The 19,046-nt window shown below is 35.1% G+C and overlaps 1 pseudogene; it reads right to left on the bottom strand.

Moving 5' to 3' along the window:
* The window catches only part of LOC124973081 (coiled-coil domain-containing protein 138-like), a 102,421-nt pseudogene that overhangs the window by 43,681 nt on the left and 39,694 nt on the right, over positions 1-19,046 (bottom strand).

Here is a 19,046-nt window from a genome sequence, read left to right as displayed (position 1 = left end):
ACCCTATGTAAATGTATGATTACACAAATGGTACACGTTTATTTCATGTAGAACCAGAGAAACAACATGTATCCCATTTATTTTCTTATAAAAATAAATAAAAAAGAGTATCTTTAAAGATGACAAAGTAAATCCCAAGGTATATGTCCCCCATCACTACCATAAAAATTTACCACAAACTTAATTAAACAACCCACTTATTATGTTATAGTTCTGTAGGCTGGAAGTCTGATGTGGATCTCAGACTTCATTGATCATGATAATCATCATGTCTACAGAAATTATGTTCCTTTCTGGAGGTTGGAGATGATCCAGTTCCTTGCTTATTCAGGATGTTGGCAGAATACAATGCTTTGAAGTGGTTGAACCGAGATCACCATATCTTTGCTAACTTGTAAGATAAGGGCGATTTCCAGCTTCTAGAAGTCACCCACATTCCATCACACATGATCTTTCATTGTCAAAGACAGAAATAATGATAGGTTGTCTCCTTGAATTCCACCTCTATTTTTTTTCATTTTTCAACTTTTTTCATTATTGCATTATAGTTGTATATATGATGGGATTTGTTATACATATTTGTGCACACACAGAATAAAACAATATAATTTAGCCAATATCACTCATACTTCTGACTCTTCAATTTTTCCATGTATTTCTTATGGAATCTAACCATCAATCTCTAAATATCTTTTATCCTATTTAGAAATCATTAGTATCAATATTCAATTTAATATCTGTAATATAAGAAGTTCTTTCTCTTTGATTTTAGAATCCTCTTGAAAATAAATGTTTTTAGCCCTTCATGCCAAAAGACCAGGTAGGTTGTTGTAGGTTTTGAATCCTAAAATTATGGATAGGTGGAATTGTCCACTCCACTGAATATTTATAATTCTAATATACAATTATTTCACCACTAATGTCTTATCTCTACTTTTGAAAAGACAAATTCTGATCACATTAAGAAAAACATAAGTGTGAATTAGTTTTGATAGGGTCCAAAAGGAAACTTTTTAAAGTGACTATTAGTGTGGTCAATTTTCTATCAAAAATACATTCAATATTTTTCACTTATAAGATATCCAAGGCTTTCCCTTATTTAATTTTTATATCTACTGAACCATATAATTCAAATTTAAAAACAAACCTTTACACAATTTTCTTGAATATCATTTCACTGAGAAGAAAATTTGAGTAACAGCTTTTCACCATCCATACCAGATTCTTCATGTTTTACTTTGCTAAGGTGATGGTGTGAAATCCAGTCCATGAAGACCATTAGAAGTTCATATACTTGCCCTTTAAGTGGTATCTATATGTCAAAAATTAAATCAAACAATGATGTCAATTTATAATCTCAACAAAGTTATAGAAGAATTTACCTAATATGCTTTTAGCATATTTTAGATATTTTTTAAGGACAGAGCTTCTCCAAACAAGTAAAAAAAATTCCACATCAAATATGGCCAACTAATATTGAAAACATTAATGCTGGCTAAGATAAGCAAGAAACTCACAAAAATGAAAGTAAAAGAACTGAACTTTATTAACAAAATAAGGAATTTTCATGAAAGCTCTTGATTCAAGTATGATAAGACAGAAAAGTAAAATTGGCTTTAACTCTACAGTATAACTCATCTTATATCTAAGAGACTCTAACAAATCTGAAGGTTTCCAAAGGTAATGAAATTCCACTATGGTAATTCATATTTACTTCTTTCCAAAAAAGTTACTCTCTGTCTTTATAACTATAAATTCTATTAACATGATATGCAAAATTATAAAGTCAGTATTAACAAAAAGATTTTATGATTTGAGTTACTGTACCTGAAACACTGCTAAAATATTTTTTTGCACATAGAAATATATTTGTAATATTCTAGAGATATCTGTCTTTAAAAGAATACCAAATAGAATGTTTGCTAAATGAAAGAAAAAGACTGGAGGACAAAATAAATTTTTCTCTGGAGAAATTTTCAGACACATCATACCTTAGAAGTTTTAGAAACTGGTACTTTTTCTTGTTTTACACTTTACATTTCATGAGCAGCATAGGAATCTTCTTTCAATCTCTGTGTTGTCATAAATTCATACTTCCTCTGCAATAGTACATATCCATATGTTAAAGAATGATTGTATAAAAAGTAAACAAATCCAAATGTAATGATGTTGTGAGGAGCAGACAATCTACCTGTAAGTTATCCAGATGAGCCTGAACTATTTTAGCCTGTAGTTCCATCTTTCTGTTTTCTTCACTTACTTCATTTAACTAGGGAGAAAAAAGTTAAATATTTCAAATATAAAACTAAAACCATTTTCATATTAAAAAATTTTCTCAATCTGGTCTACTTAACCAAGCAATGTAGCAAAACAGAGGCAGCATTCATGATTAAATAGGTCACAGCTAAAAAATCACTATATTCTCCTAAACATTAGTAATGTCCAGGAAAGTTTACTTCATTCTACGAAAAATTTGCAAGATCCCTAACATGTTAAAGGCACTTACGGTAGTCAGAAATGTTTTCCAAGTAAAATTTCTATTGAACAACTATATATATATATATATATAATTGTACAAATCTTCAGTGTGCAGTACCATGAGTAACCAGATTGTAACATGTATCTAATAAATGGAAAGAAATGAAATGTATACAACAATGAGTGTTTCATTCATGAACATAACATATCCTTCCATTTATGTTTTATTTTTTAATTTACTGATCATAGCTTTCAGTGTAGATGTCCTACACATCTTCTTTAGATTTATTCCTGGGTAATCAATTATAATTTTATGATACTACATATGGAATATTTCAGTAAATAGCCCTTAATACTTCATTGTAGCTGTTGGCATATAAAAATACACTTGATTTTCATATGGTAATCTTACTTCTAGAGTCTGCTAAATTTGCTTATTCATTCAGAGTTTATCTATATACTTCTTTGGATATCTATGTAATGTATGTAAGTATATAATCATATCATCTGTGAATGACTAATGTTTTTCTTTCCAATCCTTTCTTCCCTTTACTGGATTAACAAGAACTTCATTAAAATGTTCAACAATGGGAGCTCTGGCCCGCAAGTGGCTTCAGGGACCAGGACAGGGCAGCCAGGGACTTCCCCAAGCAGCCTGGCCCCCTCTGGTGGGAGGCGCCTTTCAAGGCTAGCTTCTCAGAGCAGACCACCTAGTGAGAGCCTTTCTACACAGAGCCAGCCACAGGTCCCTGAGCCAAGGGAAAGCTCTGACCCGCAAGCATCCTCTGGGATCAGGGCAGGGCAGTCAGAGACTTCTCCAGGGGGCCCTGCCCCCTCCAGCTGCAGGCTCTTTCCACGGGGTGATCCAAGATGGTGGACTAGAGGGTGACTGCATCTCCAGTTGCTCCAGAACCCAGGATTCAAGAAGGGGAGGCATTGAGAGACTCGGACTGAAATAGAGCCACGGGGTGAGTCTCCCCAACCAGGTGAAGCTCGGTCTGGGCTGCAGGCCCAGATAGGGGCAGCTTATCAGAGCAGGGCAGGGCAGTTAGAGTCTTCCTCAGGTAGCCCGGCTCACTCCGGCGGTGGGCTCCTCCCACATGGCCAGCTTCTCGAAGCAGACCACCCAGTGAGAGCCTTTCTGCACAGAACCAGCTCAAAGTCCCAGAGCCAGAGGCGACCTCCAGCCCACATGTGGCTTCAGGGACCAGGACAGGGCAGCCAGGGACTTCCCCAAGCAGCGTGGCTCACTCCGGCGGGAGGCGCCTTTCAAGGCTAGCTTCTTGGAGCAGACCACCCAGTGAGAACCTTTCCGCACAGAGCCAGTTCCAAGCCGTGGAATCAGTAGTGGGCTAGGGGCAGCTTTCTTTGGAAGCACTGCATTATCAAGTATCTCCAAGACTTCTGGCTACTGAAGGCTGGGAGGTGATACACTGGAAATCTACAGGGACACTATAAGTCAATAGAGGAAATCTGCATTATTTCAGAGTCCCACTGACATCTGACCAATATGAGAAAACAAGGGAAGAAAATGTCCCAAACAAATCTAAATACTATATCAATAAAACCCAATGACAGCACAGCAAATGTCAGAAAGGGAGTTCAGAATGTACATAATTAAAACAATCAGGGAAGCAAATGAGGAGATGAAAGAGCAAATGCTGGCATTGAAGGAGGAGATGAAAGAGGAAATGCAGGCATTAGATGATCGCACCAATCAACAGTTAAAAGAGCAAATACAGGAAGCAAGAGATCATTTCAATAAAGAGTTAGAGATACTGAAAACAAACAAACAAACAGAAATTCTTGAAATGAAGGAAACAATAAACCAAGTTAAAAACTCCATAGAAAGCATAACCAATAGAATGGAGCACCTGGAAGACAGAACCTCAGACATTGAAGACAAATTATGTAATCTTGAAAGCAAAGTTGGCCAAACAGAAAAGATGGTAAGAAATCATGAACAGAATCTACAAGAATTATGGGATATCATGAAAAGGCCAAATTTAAGAATTATTGGGATTGAGGAAGGCTTAGAGAAACAAACCAAAGGAATGAACAATCTATTCAATGAAATAATATCAGAAAATTTCCCAAATCTGAAGAATGAAATGGAAAACCAAATACAAGCGGCTTATAGAACTCCAAACATACAAAATTACAACAGACCCACACCAAGGCACATTATTATGAAAATACCTAACATACAAAATAAAGACAGAATTTTAAAGGCCGCGAGAGAAAAGAATCAAATTACATTCAGGGGAAACCAATAAGAATATCAGCAGATTTTTCAATCCAGACTCTAAAAGCCAGAAGGGCCTGGAAAAACATTTACCAAGCCCTGAAAGAAAACGGATGCCAACCAAGAATCTTATACCCAGCAAAACTTACCTTCAAATTTGACGATGAAATAAGATCCTTCCAGGATAAACAAAAGCTAAAGGAATTTACAAAAAGAAAGCCAGCATTACAGAACATTCTCAGCAAAATATTCCATGAGGAAGAGATGAAAAACAATGATGCAAATCAGCAACAGGAGGCGCGAGCCTAAAGGAATAGCCAAATAAAGGAGAAACCAAATCATGTCAAAAACAAATATGAGTCAATTGACTGGGAATACAAATCATATCACAATAATAACCCTGAATGTTAATGGCCTGAATTCATCAATCAAAAGACACAGACTGGCAGATTGGATTAAAAAGAAAAATCCAACAATATGCTGCCTGCAAGAGACTCACCTCATAGAAAGAGACACCCATAGACTAAAGGTGAAAGGATGGGGAAAAACATACCATGCACACGGACACAGCAAAAAAGCTGGAGTATCCATCCTCATCTCAGATAATGTGTACTTCAAACCAAAACTAGTCAGAAGGGATAAAGAAGGACATTACATGCTGCTTAAGGGAAGCATAAATCAGCAAGACATAACAATCATTAATATCTATGCCCCGAACATTGGCTCATCCACGTACGTCAAACAAATCCTTCTCAATTACAGAATTCAAATAGACCACAACACAATCATACTAGGCGATTTTAACACACCTCGCTCACCACTGGATAGATCGTCCAAACAAAAATTGAATAAAGAAACTGTAGATCTCAACAACACAATCAGCAATTTAGACTTAACAGACATATATAGAATATACCATCCAACAAAGAACGAATACACTTTTTTCTCAACAGCACATGGATCCTTCTCTAAAATAGACCATATTTTATGCCACAAAGCTACTGTTAGCAAATACAAGAAGATAGAGATACTACCTTGTACTCTATCAGATCATAATGGATTGAAATTAGAAATAAATGACAGAATAAAAACAGAAACTTCTCCAATACCTGGAGATTAAATAATACACTATTATATGATGAATGGATAACAGAAGACATCATGAGAGAAATAAAAAAATTCTTAGAAGTAAATGAGAACAAAGACACATCATATCAAAATCTCTGGGACACTATGCAAGCAGTACTTAGAGGAAGATTTATTTCATAGGGCGCATTCAACAAAAGAAGTAGAAATCAACAAATAAACGACTTAACACTACAGCTCAAAGTCCTAGAAAAAGAAGAGCAGACCAACACCAAAAGTAGTAGAAGACAGGAAATAGTTAAAATCAGAGCTGAAATCAACGAAATTGAAACAAAAGAAACCATCGGAAAAATTAACAAAATAAATAGTTGGTTCTTTGAAAAAATAAACAAAATTGATAAACCCTTAGCCACAATAACAAAGAGAAAGAGGGAGAAAACTCAAATTACTAAAATTCGAAATGAACAAGGAAATATCACAACAGACACGAGTGAAATACAAAACATAATTAGAAGCTATTTCGAAAATCTATACTCCAAAAAAACAGAAAGCCTCGAAGACATCAACAAATTTCTAGAGACATATGAATTACCTAAACTGAACGAGGAGGACATACACAACCTAAATAAACCAATTTCAAGCAATGAAATAGAAGAGGTCATCAAAAGCCTGCCAACAAAGAAAAGTCCAGGACCAGATGGGTTCTCAGCCGAGTTCTACAAAACCTTTAAAGAAGAGCTCATTCCAATACTCCTCAAAGTATTCCATGAAATAGAAGAGGAGGGAACCCTCCCAAACTCATTCTATGAAGCCAATATCACCCTGATACCTAAACCAGACAGAGACACATCGAGGAAGGAAAATTTCAGACCAATATCCTTAATGAACATCGATGCAAAAATTCTCAACAAAATTTTAGCAAATCGCATACAAATATATATTAAAAAGATAGTGCACCATGATCAAGTGGGTTTTATCCCAGGGATGCAAGGTTGGTTCAACATTCAGAAATCAATAAATGTCATTCACCATATCAACAGACTTAAAGTTAAGAGTCACATGATTATTTCAATAGATGCAGAAAAAGCATTTGATAAAATACAGCATCCCTTCATGCTCAAAACACTAGAAAAAATTGGGGTAGTGGGAACATTCCTAAACATTATAAAGGCAATCTACGCTAAGCCCATGGCTAATATCATTCTAAATGGTGAAAAACTGAAAGCGTTCCCCCTAAAAACTGGAACAAGGCAGGGATGCCCTCTTTCACCACTTCTATTCAACATCGTCCTTGAGACTCTAGCCAGAGCAATCAGACAAACCAAAGAAATTAAAGGGATACGAATAGGAAAAGAAGAACTCAAACTATCCCTGTTCGCTGATGACACGATTATATATTTAGAGGAACCTGGAAATTCCACCAGAAAACTTTTAGAACTCATAAGTGAATTCAGTAAAGTAGCAGGTTACAAGATCAATGCTCATAAATCCAATGCATTTTTATACATAAGTGATGAATCTTCAGAAAGAGAAATTAGGAAAACTACCCCATTCACAATAGCATCAAAAAAAATAAAATACTTGGGAATCAATCTCACAAAAGAGGTGAAAGACCTCTACAATGAGAACTACAGAACACTAAAGAAAGAAATTCAAGAAAACCTTAGAAGATGGAAAGATCTCCCATGTTCCTGGATAGGCAGAATTAATATCGTCAAAATGGCTATACTACCTAAAGTGCTATACAGATTCAATGCAATTCCAATTAAAATCCCAATGATGTACCTTGCAGAAATAGAGCAAGCAATTATGAAATTCATCTGGAAGAATAAAAAACCTAGAATAGCTAAAGCAATCCTCAGTAGCAAGAGCGAAGCAGGGGGTATTGCAATACCAGATCTTCAACTCTACTACAAAGCAATAGTAACAAAAACGGCATGGTATTTGTACCAAAATAGACAGGTAGATCAATGGTACAGAATAGAGGACATGGACACAAACACAAATAAATACAATTTTCTCATACTAGACAAAGGGGCCAAAAATATGCAATGGAGAAAAGATAGCCTCTTCAACAAATGGTGCTGGGAAAACTGGAAAACCATATGCAATAGAATGAAATTAAACCCCTATCTCTCACCCTACACAAAACTCAACTCAAAATGGATCAAGGACCTTGGAATCAGACCAGAGACCCTGCATCTTATAGAAGAAAAAGTAGGTACAAATCTTCAACTTGTTGGCTTAGGATCAGACTTCCTTAACAGGACTCCCATAGCACAAGAAATAAAAGCAAGAATCAACAACTGGGATAGATTCAAACTAAAAAGCTTTCTCTCAGCAAAGAAAACTATCAGAAATGTGAAGAGAGAGCCTACAGAGTGGGAGAATATTTTTGCCAACCATACCTCAGATAGAGCGCTAATTTCCAGAATCTATAAAGAACTCAAAAAACTCTACACGAAGAATACAAATAATCCAATCAACAAATGGGCTAAGGAAATGAACAGACACTTCACAGAAGAAGATGTACAAGTAATCAACAGATATATGAAAAAATGTTCAACATACCTAGTAATAAGGGAAATGCAAATCAAAACTACCCTAAGATTTCATCTCACCCCAATTAGAATGGCGATTATCAAGAACACAAGCAACAATAGGTGTTGGCGAGGATGTGGTGAAAAGGGAACACTCATACATTGCTGGTGGGGTTGCAAATTAGTGCAGCCACTCTGGAAAGCAGTGTGGAGATTCCTCAGAAAGCTTGGAATGGAAACACCATTTGACCCAGCTATCTCACTCCTTGGTCTATACCCAAAGGACTTAAAATCAGCATACTACAGAGATACAGCCACATCAATGTTCATTGCTGCTCAATTCACCATAGCCAGATTGTGGAACCAACCTAGATGCCCTTCAGTTGATGAATGGATAAAGAAACTGTGGCATATTTATACAATGGAATATTACTCCGCAATGAAGAATGATAAAATTATGGCATTTGTAGGCAAATGGTCGAAATTGGAGAATATCATGCTAAGTGAGATAAGCCAATCTCAAAAAACTAAAGGACGAATGATCTCGCTGATAAGCGGATGAGGACATATAATGGGGGTGGGAGGGGTTAGCATTAGGTTTAGGGTTAGGTTTAGAGTTAGGCTAAGGAGAGCGGTAAGAATGAAGGAAAGAAGGACTGTATAAAGGGAAAAGGGTAGGAGGGGTGGGGGGAAGGGAAAAAAAGAAACATCATTACCCTATGTAAACGTAAAAAAATAAAAAAAAAGAAAATGAACAGACAGTTCACAGAAGAAGATATACAAGCAATCAATAGATATATGAAAAAATGTTCAACATCTCTAGTAATAAGAGAAATGCAAATCAAAACTACCCTAAGATTTCATCTCACCCCAATTAGAATGGCGATTATCAAGAACACAAATAACAATAGGTGTTGGTAAGGATGTGGGGAAAAAGGTACACTCATACATTGCTGGTGGTGTTGCAAATTAGTGCAGACACTCTGGAAAGCAGTGTGGAGATTCCTCAGAAAGATTGGAATGGAACCACCATTTGACCCAGCTATCCCACTCCTTGGTCTATACCCAAAGGACTTAAAATCAGTATACTACAGAGATACAGCCACATCAATGTTCATTGCTGCTCAATTCACCATAGCCAGAATGTCGAACCAACCTAGATGCCCTTCAGTTGATGAATGGGTGAAGAAACTGTGGCATATGTATATACAATGGAATATTACTCCACCATGAAGAATGATAAAATTATGGCATTTGCATTCAAATGGATGAAATTGGAGAATATCATGCCAAGTGAGATAAGCCAATCTCAGAAAACTAAAGGATAAATAATCTCGCTGATAAGCAGATGAAGACATATAATGGGGGATGGGAGGGTTTAGCTTAGGGTTAGGGTTAGGTTTAGGGTTAGGGATAAGGAGGGTGGTAAGAATGGAGGAAGGAAGGACTGTATAGAGGGAAAAGAGAGGTGTGAGGGATGGGGGAAGGGAAAAAATAACAGAATAAATCAAACAACATTGCCCTATGTAAATGTATGATTACACAAATGGTATGCCTGATTCCATGTACAAATAGAGAAACAACATGTATCCCATTTGTTTCCAATAATTAAAAAAATGTTCAACAATGTGTTTACAGCAATCACCTTTATTTTGTTCTCATTTCAGAAAACAAGATTTCAATAATAATTTACCATTAGGTATTATTTGGTTGTTTAATTTTTTTGTAGGTATTCGGTGAGAACTTAAGAAATTACCTTCTATTACCATTTGTTGTTGCTGAATTTCATATCAATTGAAATTATCATATGGCATTTTCTCCTTTAATCAGATGTTAATTTTCAAGTGTTAAACCACCCATGTATTCTTGAACTAAATCCCATTTAGCTGTATTATTCTTTGTATGAGTGGATTATACTTTGTTAATTTAAAACTTTTTTGCATGCATATTCTTTTTTTTTCCTTTTTCTTTTTCTTTTTCTTTTTTTTCTTTTTTTTTTTTTTTTTTTTTTTTTTGCAGTACTGGAGACTGAACCCAGGGCCTTGTTCTGGCCATGCAAACACTCTACCAACTGAACTATATCTCCAGGCCTGTGTGTATATTTTTAAGAGAATGGTCCCATTTTTTTTTCTTCTTAAACTGTCAAGATTTAGATTCAAGGTTTTGCTGGCTTTATAATTAAGGGAAATTGTCTCTCTTCTTATTCTAGGTTTAAGATAAGTGGTATTTCTTCCTTAAAAGCCAAATTTTGGATTTACAGCTTGTTAATTTTTTCCCCCTCTAACCTACATCTAAAATTTCCAGCAGTTTTAAAAATAGAGTGCCTATGTATGATTTCTTTAAAATTTATCCTTGTCAGTTACAATTTCTTGAGTCTTTCACCAGTTTTGGAAAATTCTGGGCTATCATATTAGGCTTTTGCTCTATTCTCTTGTTCTCTTCCTGGAATTCTCATGTTAAAATTAACTATGTCCCACATATGTCTGTTCAAATTTTCTATTCTTTCTTTACTTAATGCTTCAGTTTGAAGTCTTTTTGTAAAAGGGTTTCTGTTCCCTAATCCTATCTACTGCTGTGTCTCATCTATTAGGTGTGTAATTACAGTTAAATAGTAAGATTTGAAGCCAGAAATCAGTGTCTAACACTTAATTATTTCAGCTTATCAGGATTTTTTTTCACTTATTTTTAATTTAGTAATGTAGTAACTACAAAAAAATTAAAAATTTTAAGAAAATTTCAGAGTTGGGCACAGTGGTAGTCCCAGCTCACTCAGAAGGCTGAGACAAGCAGATCATAAATTTCAGATTAGTCTGGGAAACAGGAAGACCCTGATGTAAAGAATAAAGAAAAAATTTCAAATTTTCAAACATCTAATTTGCTTTTCCATATAGAAGAAAAGGATACAAGAGCAGTTTAAGACTATTTTACTTATAATTGTGTTTCAAAATAAAATTAACATAAATCCAACCAAAATTTTCTCTAGCCAAAATGTTCTACTATTGACTTATTCGTTATATAAAAACATAGTTTTTAGAAGGTCTTATTACCGTAAATATATTAAAATAGGTCTTACCTGTTTTTTTTTAAATTTATCATTCAATTCTTTCAATGCATTAAAAGGATCTTATTCTCTTGCTTTATTATTCCTTTTCTTAAGAATTGCAGTTAAGTGTTCAACTTCTGCATCATGTTGCTACGAAGGAAAAAATACATTCTAATAATCAGATAAGAAACTCATATCTAATGCTACTCTAATTAAATTTAAATAGGATAAAATGTTTTAGGTTTAAGGTATAAAATTCTTTCATTTATTCATAAAATATCAAAACAAGCAAGTATCTACAGGAAACCAAGAAAATAAATTTCCTTCTAAGTAATTATATAAATATGATTAAAATAAAGCAGTTATGTTTATAATTAATAAGAATAGGAGATAAATCTAAAGAGAGAAACAAGAATAAAATTAGCATGGAGAGGTCTGAGAATTTTAACATTCTTTCCTTAGCCCTATGAAAATATCCAATGTGAAAAAATTACTTTCATGTAATTTTATTAATATTAAGTGATCCCTTAAATAACTGAGGGTACAGTCATATGTAGTTACTTTTAAAACTAGTTAAATATTTCTATTATTTAATTTTTTCACATCCAAAATGTACTAAAGACATATGATAAGATATGGCAGGATAAACCCATCTCTGCTTTTCCTACTGATGTCCACTAAAAACCCAAGACAAAAAAGAAAGCAGACACCTGATGGCTGTGAAAAGTAAACAAGAATCAGGAATTAGAGAAGGGGGTAAAAATTTGGAGAAACAACATCAAAGGGGTGAAGTTTCCTGTTTTGTTGATTTTTTCTTCTTTTTCTCTCAAACTTCTGGCCCAGGGTGGATCCCTGGATGGAAACTGGAGCTTTATACTTTCCTATGAGCATTAGCATCAATTTTCTGATATATAATGCTATACAGAATGTACTTATTCTTAAGAGACACATGCCTAAGACACATGCCTATAGGGACATTATATATTGATTTTTGCAAGCTAGCTTGAAATAGTTCAGAAAATAAGGTGTGTGTGTGTGGATCTGTGTGGGTGTGTGTCTGAGAAAAGGAGGGAGAAGGTTAAATGAGCAAATGTGACAAAATGTTAATTATTACACAAACTAAGAAAAAAAGAAGTTATATTACTCTAAAATTATGACTTTATGAGTACCTCCTTTAGAATTTGAAATCTTGTAAGAACCTCTTCTTCAACACCTTTAATTTTATTTAAGCTATTTTCATGTCTGAAATGCAGCTGTTCTCTTTCAACTAAAAAAAATTCTCACTTTTGAAGTTCTTCAACAAAATTTTGTTGTGCTACAGTTTAACACTCTATCAAAATACCAGATATGAATGACTTTTAAAAAGAACATTCACAAAATCTGCAAATTAAATTTTTATAACTGACACTGTGGTTCAACCAAGTGGTTTTTGAAAATGCATTGGTATATAAAATAGGGATTAAAGTAGTTGCTAGACATGGTCCATTATTTTACCTATATCCTCCACTCCCTTAGTTTGTTGTTCTCCTATCACCAAGGGCTGAAAGACTCCAGGCCTGGGTTAACACACTTACCATCTTCCCTGTACTGAGGATAACACAGATAAAAAAACATCAGAGCAAAATCACACACCATGTAAAGTGGTATTTTTTAAGTTCATGGTCTCAATCCTCTATTAAGTTATCAATGCTATTCAGAAAACTTGCTACATTCTCATGGTCATCTCTTTATTCGGTTCTCCACACGTCTACTTCAAACCTTTTTACTCTTTCCTAAATTTTTTTCTTTTTAAATTTATTTTTATTGTAAACAAATGCGATACATGTTCTTTCTGTTTCTACATGGAGTAACAGCATAACATTTGCATAATCATACATTTACACAGGGTAATGATGTTTGATACATTCTGTTATTTTTTCCTTCCCCTCCACCCTCCCACCTCTCTTTTCCCTCTATACAGTGCCTTCTTCCTCCATTCTTGCCCCCCTCCCACCCCCCATTAGGTGTCATCATTTGCTTATCTGCAAGATCATTCATCTTTTGGATTTCTGAGACTGGCTTATCTCACTTAGTATGATATTCTCCAATTTCATCCATTTCCTTGCAAATGCCATAATTTTATTATTCTTTATAGCTGAGTAATATTCCATTGCATATATATACCACAGTTTCTTTATCCATTCATCAATTGAAGGGCATCTGGGTTGGTTCCACAGTCTGGCTGTTGTGAATTGATCAGCTGTGAACATTGATGTGGCTGTATCTCTGTAGTATGCTGATTTTAAGTCCTTTGGGTATAGGCTGAGGAGTGGGAGAGCTGTGTCAAATAGTAGGTCCATTCCAATCATTCTAAGGAATCTCTACACTGCTTTCCAGAGTGTGTGCACTAATTTGCAGCCCCACCAGCAATGTATGAGTGTACCTTTTTCCCCACATCTTCACCAACACTTATTGTTGCTTGTATTCTTGATAATCGCCATTCTAATCGGGGTGAGCTGGAATCTTAGTGTAGATTTGATTTGCATTTTTCTTATTACTAAAGATGGTGAACATTTTTTCATATGTTTGTTCATTGCTTGTACATCTTCTTCTGTGAAGTGTCTGTTCATATCCTTATCTCATTTGTTAATTGGGTTATTTGTATTCTTCATGTAGAGTTTTTTGAGTTCTTTATAGATTCTGGAAATTAGTGCTCTATCTGAAGTATGAGTGGCAAAGATATTCTCCCACTCTGTAGGCTCTCTCTTTGCATTGCTAATAGTTCCTTGCTGAGAGAAAGCTATTATTTTGAATCTATCCCAGTTATTGATTCTTGATTTTATTTCTTCTGCTATGGGAGTCCTGTTAAGGAAGTCTGATCCTAAGCCAACAAGTTGAAGATTTGGACCTACTTTTTCTTCTATAAGATGCAGGGTCTCTGGTCTGATTTCGAGGTCCTTGATCCATTGTGAGTTGATTTTTGTGCAGGGTGAGAGATACGGGTTTAGTTTCATTCTGTTGCATATGGATTTCCAGTTTTCCCAGCACCATTTGTTGAAGAGGCTATCTTTTCTCCATTGCATATTTTTGGCACTTTTGTGTATTATGAGAAAATTGTATTTATTTGTGTTTGTGTCCATGTCCTCTATTCTGTACCATTGATCTACCTGTCTATTTTGGTGCCAATACCTTGCTGTTTTTCTTACTATTGCTTTGTAGTATAGTTGAAGTTCTGGTATTGCGATACCCCCTGTTTCATTCTTCCTGCTAAGGATTGTTTTAGCTATTCTGAGTTTCTTATTCTTAAGATGAATTTCATGATTGCTTGCTCTATTTCTGTAAGGTATATCACTGGGATTTTAATTGGAATTGCATTGAATCTGTATAGCACTTTAGGTAGTATGGCCATTTTGACAATATTAATTCTTCCTATCCAAGAACATGGGAGATCTTTCCATCTTCTAAGGTCTTCCTAAATTTCTTTCTTCAATGATTTGTAGTTTTCATTGTAGAGATCTTTTACCTCTTTGGTTAGATTGATTCCCAAGTTTTTTTTTTTTTTTTTTTGAGGCTATTGCAAATGGAGTTGTTTTCCTCATTTCCCTTTCACCTGTTTTGTCACTTGCCTATAAAAATGCTTTAGATTTATACATGTTGATTTCATAGCCTGCTATTTTGCTGAATTCATTGTTGATGTCTAGAAATTTTTTGGAGGAGTTTTTTTGATTCTCTAAATATAGAATCATGTCATCAGCAAATAGTGACAGCTTAAGTTCCTCTTTTCCTATTCATATCCATTTAATTTCTTTGGTCTGCCTAATTGCTCTGGCTAGAGTTTCGAGAACAGTGTTGAATAGAAGTGGTGAAAGAGGACATCCCTGTCTTGTTCCTGTTTTTAATAGCAATGGTTTCAGTTTTTCTCCATTAAGAATGATGTTGGTCATGGGGTTAGCGTAAATGTTCAGGTATGTTCCTACTATCCCTATTTTTTCTAGTGTTTTGAGCATGAAGGGGTGTTGTATTTTGTCAAATGCTTTTTCTGCATCAATTGAAATAACCATGTGATTCTTATCCTTAAGTCTATTGACATGATGGATTATGTTTATTGATTTACAAATGTTGAACCATCCTTGCATTCCAGGGATGAACCCCACTTGATCATGGTGCACAATTTTCTTAATATGTTTTTGGATACAGTTTTCCAATATTTTGTTAAAGATTCATCAAAGATATTGGTCTAAAATTTTCTTTCCTTGATGTGCCTTTTCCTGGTTTGGGTATGAGTGTGATATTAGCTTCATATAATGAGTTTGGTAGGGTCCCCTCCTTTAGGATTTCCTGGAATACTTTGAGAAGTATTAGAATGAGTTCTTCTTTGAATGTTTTGTAGAACTCAGTTGAGAATTCATCTGGTCCTGGACTTTTCTTGGATAGTAGATTTTTAATGTCTTCTTCTATTTCATTGCTTGATATTGGTCTGTTTAAATTGTGTATTTCCTCCTGGTTCAGTTTGGGAGCAGCATATGTCTGTAGAAATTTGTCAATGTCTTCAGTAGTTTCTATTTTGTTGGAATACAGATTTTCAAATTAGCTTCTCATTATGTTCTGTATCTCAGTGTTGTCTGTCATGATATTTCCTTTTGCATCACGTATTTTACTTATTTGATTTTCTGTCTCCTTCTCTTTGTTAGTGTGGCTAAGGGTTTTTCTATTTTGTTTACTTTCTCCAAGAACTAACTTTTTGTTTTGTCAATTTTTTGAATTGTTTCTTTTGTTTCAATTTTATCGATTTCAGCTCTGATTTTAATTATTTCCTGTCTTCTACTACTTTAGCTGTTATTCTGTTCTTCTTTTTCTAGGGCTTTGAGCTGTAATGTTAGGACAGTTATTTGTTGACTTTTCATTATTTTCTAGAATGCACTCCATGCAATGAATTTTCCTCTTTGTACCAGTTTCATAGTGTCCCAGAGATTTTGTTATGTTGTATCATCATTCTCATTGATCTCTAAGAATTTTTTTAACTCCTCCCTGATGTTTGTTATCAATGTTTCATTCTATAGCATATTATTTAGTCTCCAGGTGTTGGAATAATTTCTGCTTTTTATTTTGTCATTGATTTCTATTCTCAGTCCATTATGATCAGATAGAATGTAAGGCAGTATCTCTATTTTTTTTGCATTTCCTAAGGGCTGCTTTGTGTCATAACATATGTTCTATTTTCGAGAAGGTTCCTTGTGCTGCTGAGAAGAAAGTGAATCCGCTCTTTAATGGATGGAATATTCTATATATGTCTATTAAGTCTAGGTTGTTGATTGTGTTATTGAGTTCTATGGTTTCTTTGGTTGGTTTTTATTTGGAAGATCTAACTAGTGGTGACAGCGGTGCATTACAGTCACCCAGAATTATTGTGTTGTGGTCTCTGTGATTCCTGAAATTGAGAAGGATTTGTTTGATGTACAGGGATGCACCATTGTTTGGGGCATAAATATTTACTATCATTATGTCTTCCTGATTTATGGTTCCCTTAAGCAATATGAAATGTCCTTATTTACCCTTCTGACTAACTTTGGCTTGAAGTCCACTTTATCTGATATAAGGATGGAAACCCCTGCTTTTTTACTGAGTCCATGTGCATGGTAGGTTTTTTCCCATCCTTTCCCCTTTAGTCTGTGGATATCTTTTTCTATGAGATGAGCATCTTGCAGGCAGCATATTGTTGGGTCTTTCTTTTTAATTCATTCTGCCAGTCTATGTCTTTTGATTGATGAGTTCAGGCCATTAATGTTCAGGGTTGTTATTGAGAAATGATTTGTATTCCCAGTCATTTGGCTTATTTTTGGTTTTTAATTTGGCTTGGTTACTCCTTTGAGTGGTTTTTCTCTAAGGTAGTTCCTCCCTTTGCTGGTCTACATTGTTGTTTTTCATTTCCTCCTAATGAATTATTTTGTTGAGAACATTCTGTAGTGCAGGCTTTCTATTTGTAAATTCTTTTACCTTTTGTTTATCATGGAAGGATTTTATTTCATCTTCAAATCTGAAGGTTAGTTTTGCTGGGTATAGGATTCTTGGTTAGCAACCATGTTCTTTCAGAGCTTGAAATATGTTGTTCCAGGCCCTTGTAGCTTTTCGAGTCTGGGTTGAGAAGCCGGCTGCTATCCGTATTGGTCTCCCCCTATATGTAATCTCAGGCTTTTCTCTTGCAGCCTTCAAAATCCAATTATTTTGAATGTTAGAATTTTCATTATAATGTGCCTTGGTGTGGATCTGTTGTGATTTTGTGCATTTGGTGTTCTGTAAGCCTCTTGTATTTGATTTTCCATTTCACTCTTCAGGCTTGGGAAATTTTCTGATATTATTTCATTGAATAGGTTGTTCATGCCTTTGGTTTGTATCTCTGTGTCTTCCTCAATCCCAATAATTCTTAAGTTTGGTCTTTTCATGATGTCCCATAGTTCTTGGAGATTCTGCTCATGATTTCTCACCATCTTCTCTGTTTTGGCCACTTTATTTTCAAGATTAAATATTTTGTCCTCATTGTCTGAAGTTCTGTCTTCCAAGTGGTCTAGTCTTTTGCTGATGCTTTCCATTGAGTTTTTTATTTGGCTTATTTTTTCCTTCATTTCAAGGATTTCCATTTGGTTTTTTTTTTTTGAGAATCTCTCTTTGTTGAAATGATCTTTTGCTTCCTGCACTTACTCTTTCAGCTTATTGGTATTTTCATTCATTGCCTGCATTTGTTCTCTTATCTCATCCTATGCTTCATGAATCATCTTAATCATGCATAATCTGAAGTCTTTTTCTGACATGTCTTCTAACATACTGTCATTGGATTCTATTAATATAAAATCTTGATTTGTTTGGATCATTTTCCTCCCCTATTTTTTCATGTTGTTCATGTATCTTCCCCTCTAGCAGTGCAGATCTGGGGTATTGCAGTTTTCCCCCTATAGGCTTATAGTGGCCCTATAGGTTTCCAAAACCCTTTCTTTAAGGGGAGATCAATATTAGCAGTGCCCAATTCAGACACTCTGCAATCCTAGATCACATAGTCCCTTGGGGAAAATAACAAAATTGTCATAGTAAACAGAATGAGTTCAAATATTATCTTTAGTAAAAGAAACAGGTTTGCAATAAGGTCTGCAGTTTCTAATGGAGGACAAAGAGGATGCAGAGGGATGTAAAATGTGGCTGTTAATGGGATAAGAAAAGAATATACATAATTAGATAGAATAGATAAGAATATATATAGAAAACAGAAAGGGTGAGAATGTAATCAAAAGAAATTGGATATTATGTAAAAAAGGGAGAAAGAGACTCTCAGGGAACAGGTAAACAAAAAGATAAGAGAGCAAGAAAAGTAAAGAAATAAAAACAAATTTTTTAAAAAGGAGAAAAAAGAAAATCTACAGTATAACAGTCATGTAGTAATGAAACCTCCCACTGTTCAGTAGCCTGATGCATGAGTGGTACCTGACAATGAGCTTCAAGCCTCCAGCAGGCTCTCAGGATGGGTTTTGCCCCACCTAAAGATCGGAGCTGTGGCTTCCAGGATTATCCAAGATGGCTGTTTTGGCTTCGAAATGTGATGGCAAATGGGGAGCTGCAGCTCATGGGTGGACGTGGTCAGCTGGAGGTCCTGGAGGCGGGATGCGGTTGGTGAGGCAGGGGTCCTGGA

This window comes from Sciurus carolinensis (assembly GCF_902686445.1).
Source record: "Sciurus carolinensis chromosome 14 unlocalized genomic scaffold, mSciCar1.2 SUPER_4_x, whole genome shotgun sequence".
In the NCBI taxonomy this organism is placed as follows: domain Eukaryota; kingdom Metazoa; phylum Chordata; class Mammalia; order Rodentia; family Sciuridae; genus Sciurus; species Sciurus carolinensis.
This window is presented reverse-complemented; position numbering and strand designations above follow the sequence as displayed.